Here is a 5,405-nt window from a genome sequence, read left to right on the forward strand (position 1 = left end):
GGTAGCCAGTTACCGATCAGTTCAGTTCAGTGCAGGGGCCACAGGCGTAGACCATAATCTCAACAAAAATTATTACCAGTTATTTCAGTACAGGGCTCCAAGTAGCAAACATTTTTACTATGATTTTCAGTTCAGTTATACACGTATTATAATTGCTCAGTACAAGTTATTTTCAGTATGCCTCATGACATGATATTTTATCCCATGCAAAATTTTACGATAGTATTTACTCGTTATCTACGATATATGCATGTTGAGTCTTTAGACTCACTAGACTTGATTGTTGTAGGTACTGATGAGGCTAGGGCCGAGGGCGGGGACCAGTGAGTCAGCTTGGGTCGGCAGTAGTGGCACCCGAGGACCTCATTTACAGCACTCTTCATTTTATGCAAACATTTTTATCAGTTGTTGGATATTCTTTAACTTGTTATTTTTGCAAACATTAAATTCTTCCGCTGCTATTTTTAAACATTAAACATTATTTAATAGTTTATTTTATGAATTTGATACTTCGTTTAGTTTAAAAGAAAAATTTTTAATTTTCCGCAAATTTTCAATCAAGGATTTTTAGGCCTTTATACTCAGCTTCCAAGAAAGGATCATCTGGAATTTCCAATTGAATGAAATTATGTATGAGAATGCATGCCATGATAATTCGGTTTTGAACTTTCAATGGGTAAAATGATGGACTTCGCAAGATGGCCCATCTCCTTTTCAATAATCCAAATGCACATTTTATTACATTTCGTGCAGAGCAGTGCTTTGCATTGAAGAATTCCTTGTGATTTTGTGGACCAATGGAGCCATTTACCCATGCATCCTTGGGGTTTCGCACTTTCCTATACGGCGTTAGAAAACCTTCTACATTGCCATATCCGTTGTCACATAAGTAGTATTGACCTGTCATTTTAGTTACAACATGAAAAAAATGATTACGTAGAACAAAACACAAGAGTTATGTTCAATGTACTATTTGAATTGTAATAAGTGAGTAAAAAATGTATGTTTGACCTCGTGGTACTTTAAGCCCATTTTGTCGATGAATTGCATCTCAAAGTACCCTAGCATCTGCTGCCTATCCTTCCCAGCCGGTTAATGCATAAATGAATCTCATTTCTCGATCACAAACTCCCAAGATATTTACTGTTGTGGTGCCTTTTCTTGTTCTGTATTTGGGCTTTTGTTGATTAGACACGTGCACACTTATATATGTCCCATCCAATGCTCCAAGACAACACTACATACAATAATTATTTGTTACTTTCAAATAATTTTTTGCTATCATAGATTCACAATGATATTCAAAACATAAATAAGCATACCTTAAACCATTTCCATGTTTCGTTAGTACAACTTTCATCAACAGGAACAGGCTTCGCGAGAAGTATAGGGTAAAGCTTTAAGATTGATTTTAGAACTTCGTGAAAATGAGTGCTAACAGTGTGTTCACTACGTATATAGTCATGACTTATGATTCTATTTTTTTATGATGAGCTAGTATGGACAAGAACATAGCCACCTTCTCCTCAACCATTACATGCCTAGATTCTACAAGTCCTCCAACATGTGTAAGCAAGTAACATAGTTGTCCAAATGCATTACGATTCAGCCTCAAGTTGACAATGTGTTGTGTATCTCCTAATTCAATAATCCTATGCAAGTGATTTATTTGGGAATGAAGCCTTCCTATAAAGTTGTACGAGACATCTTCTGAACGAAGCCTATAGTTCCGATATAGTACGTACTTTGTATATACTCGTATTAAAATAGTAAAAAACACAAATGCCCGCATAAGTACTGTGTGTAGCACTAGCAACACTTGGATGTCCCGATCTTGATTGTCCATGGAAGTACAACTTCTGACACACCATAATAAAATTTTACATCATGTTAGCAGAATAAAAATCTAAGCCAAAAGAAATTCCAGAACCCAGGTTCCAAATAAAATTATGGGATCAAGACAGAGACACGTTCTAGTAGAAATGCGACTTTTAAAATTCAATTTATTATTAAACCAAACTGTACTTTCCTTTCCTAACCTAAGTTACCAAACTATAGATTCCTCAGTTTATAATCCCATATTAATTCATCCATAAATAATATACCAAAAATACAAACAAATCAATGAGTCTCTCTCACATAACAATATATTCATGTTTTAAATTTAGACTTCTCTGTCAAGAGACACAGGAGAAGTAGTAGGATGAAATATTTATCATTTGTTAGTGTTGATAATGCGATCAATGTCTAATCATATGCTTAGACTAAATTAAACTGTATTTAACATGATTATTAATATATTTTCTCATTTGGAAAACAGAACAGTAGTTTGTTTAACGAGCCAATGCCATGGGAAACTTGTAGAGACGAGAATTAAACAAAAAAAGCAAGCCGCAATGCAAAGAAAACTTCACCAGAAAAAAGTCATTCAACTATACACTATATCGCTGTCCTAATGTCTACAAATGATCATTATTGAAGGTGAAAGTAAAAAGAGATGAGAACCAGTGGGATAGATTAATTGTGGCACATACCAAGCATTTCTGAGTTAATACAGTAGGAAATTTACTCTAATCAAAAGATACAGACAGCATGTACATCATGTTAGCAGAATAAAAATCTGAGCCAAAAGAAATTCCATAACCATTTCAATTGCTACATCTCTTTCCCTGATATTTTCAGAAGAAGTTTTGCAAACAAGTCCAAAAACCAAAAGTGGGTGTTTTCTTCTGCACATTTCAGATTGCAACATACCAAAAATAGATTGCAGCACAAAATCAAACAGCAGCTCAGCAATTGCATACCAAAATTAGATTTACATATTCTAAAGAACTAAGAATAAGGAGCGGGAAAATAAATTGTAGTTATATGCCATACAAATCAAAAGTCGTTGATTTCTACCAAGAAGCAGCAAGCCTTCACTGCTCCAACATTCCTACCATTTATTTTTTTTGAATCAATTTTTTAATATAAAATAAAGTCCTGGTGTCATAAATTATGAATTAATCACCAAGAAGTTCAAAAAACCAACAAGGGGCTTCACCATCCTCCACTAGACTTCCTACACAGCTTCTCAGTCCAACGCCATACTTCAAATTGAATCCAAAAACATACCCGCAGTAAACAACACATCCTTAAACTGTTAAACATATGATCTAATCAAGCTTTGGTTCAAAACAAATGTTCAAGAAACAAATTAAGATGACATAATCTTCATAATTCCAAGATTCTAACCACTTGGTCAAAATATCACAATTGGCAGTCGTTGAAGAATATCTCAATATTGCACCATGCTCGTATAATCTGGGCAGAAGGTTACGCCCGAATACGTATTATGGTGCTAAAACTTTCTATGCAAACTTCATATTGATGTTTTAGTGTTAAGAATTTAACCAAATTACTTATGAAGCATAGTGGCATGTCATCCAGCAAGATATGAAGAAAATGGGGGCAGTAGATGCCCTTGAGTTAACTTCGTAAATCGAAAACAACTAATCTTTTACACACACACAGACATACCAAACAGAATACGAAGATCTTCGCACCATCTAAACAAAATCACACAAATCTACTGCTCACAAGTCCTCTTAGTGGCAAAATAGCGTCACAAATCTCACCTCAGTGCGTGCAGATCTTTGCACGAACGCCTCTTCACAGATGGGTTCTCTCCAGCCGCCGACTGTGAAGGATCGATGGAAGCGTACAAGTGAAAGGAGAGAAGACTAGGGTTCAAGATTTTTATAAATGGAGGGTAATTAAGTCATTTGTAGTGTATTTTATCATTAAATTAACATTATCATACCTAATAGAAGGGACATTTTATCCTTCTAAAAAATTATTTATCAAGGGCCCATAATAATATCATGGGCTTTTTAGAATGGTACCTAAACGTGAGATCAAGATGATTATTTATCAATCTCTCCCATTATCTCATGTACCAACTATGTCTATATATATTTCTTTAATCATTATAATTGGATTATATGATGGCTTTCCCATAACTTATTCATCAACAAGTTAGATACCCAAGATGTATCAGCTTTAGCATACCCTCTAGTTCGTAAATTATCATCACCACAAGTATGGGTTAAAATACATTTTTTGATGTCAAATGCATTATCCAATTTATGTTAGGAAGCATATATTCTCCTCACACAATTTTTATCACTATGCACGATAATGATATTCTCACTACTGTTTTTCTTATATGAAAATGATCGGCTAGTAGCAACAACATAGTTTTTAACACAATTCCATAAATGAGAGGTATGTTTAAATATTTGACATTCACCCGTATGCGTTGATGCCACGAATCAATAGAATTACTCATATTGGAAACTTCCACATGGGTAATGTGTCTCATCTTCAAGTGGAACCCTTACAATTACAGTACAAAACAATACTCAGACATGAACAACTATATTCATGTTCCCATAAATCAAATTTAGTCAAAAAAATAATTAAACAATAGAAACTACAATTAAATACGATTGTAACCCAAAGTCAACAAAAAATGAAAAATAAATTACATGTCAATGTTTCTGCTAGGACTACTTTGATTAGTTTTTATTTCTTCCCGCAATTCGATGATGCTCAATTTCATACACATATGAAGATTTATCATTTTTCGTATGTCATCGTCATTGATCAAAGTGACTTTCATCTTCTTAGAAGGGGTTGCGAAAATCAACGTCTTCATTTGAGGGTTAATGGCCGAACATTTTGTGCTAGATTCTGGAACAACTCCGTAGAGCCCAAAATCAGTATATGTAAAACACATGCATTCATTTAAATTGTTAAATTATTCCTTTAGATTTAAAATGATTTTTAGTGATGCATGACTCATGAATTTACATTATTTTAAATTATTTATGTTATGCGATGCACGTTAAAAATATTTTCTCGAGTTTAATGTTTCAGGTGATTATTCAATGCGGGATCAAGGAAAAGAGACCGACGACGATTTTGGCGATTTTAAAATTTGTATTTTATTTTAAGCTAGGATTGAGACATTTTAAATGATTTATTTAGTTTTTAGTATTTTATAGCCTAATTTAATTATTAGGCGATTTTAAGATTTTAAAACTTTTAAAGATTTTTAAGTGTGTATTTTAATTTTTATTTTGGAATAGTTAGTAAAGTTAATAGTGGGTTAACATTTTAACTAGCATTTTAAGTAGCAATTTAATTAGTATCTTAATTAGCATCTTTATTTAGCATTCTAATGGTGTAATTGAGCAACTTTTATTCCCTAATTATTTTAAAACTCACGCGCACACACACTTCTATACACACACTTACACGACAACACACACACACATTTCATTCCATCACATTTTAGATTTTTGAGAGGTAAAATTTAGGGTTCTAAGAACCAAGAGCAGCCGCCCCTATCCTCTGCATCT

General features: G+C 33.5%; 1 long non-coding RNA gene across 2 annotated transcripts; it reads right to left on the bottom strand.

The window, feature by feature from the left end:
• Positions 1-589: 589 nt before the first annotated feature.
• On the bottom strand, positions 590-3,693 carry LOC140811836 (uncharacterized). Of its 2 annotated transcripts, XR_012113548.1 has the most exons (4): positions 3,618-3,693; positions 1,323-1,859; positions 1,012-1,237; positions 590-900 (listed from the first exon to the last, which is right to left on the bottom strand). It is a non-coding gene; the product is annotated as an uncharacterized lncRNA (long non-coding RNA). The 2 variants fall into 2 exon arrangements; XR_012113547.1 differs by having other exon boundaries at positions 593-900; positions 1,323-3,682.
• Between the last annotated feature and the right edge of the window lie 1,712 nt (positions 3,694-5,405).

This window comes from Primulina eburnea, chromosome 1 (assembly GCF_022965805.1).
Source record: "Primulina eburnea isolate SZY01 chromosome 1, ASM2296580v1, whole genome shotgun sequence".
NCBI lineage: Eukaryota > Viridiplantae > Streptophyta > Magnoliopsida > Lamiales > Gesneriaceae > Primulina > Primulina eburnea.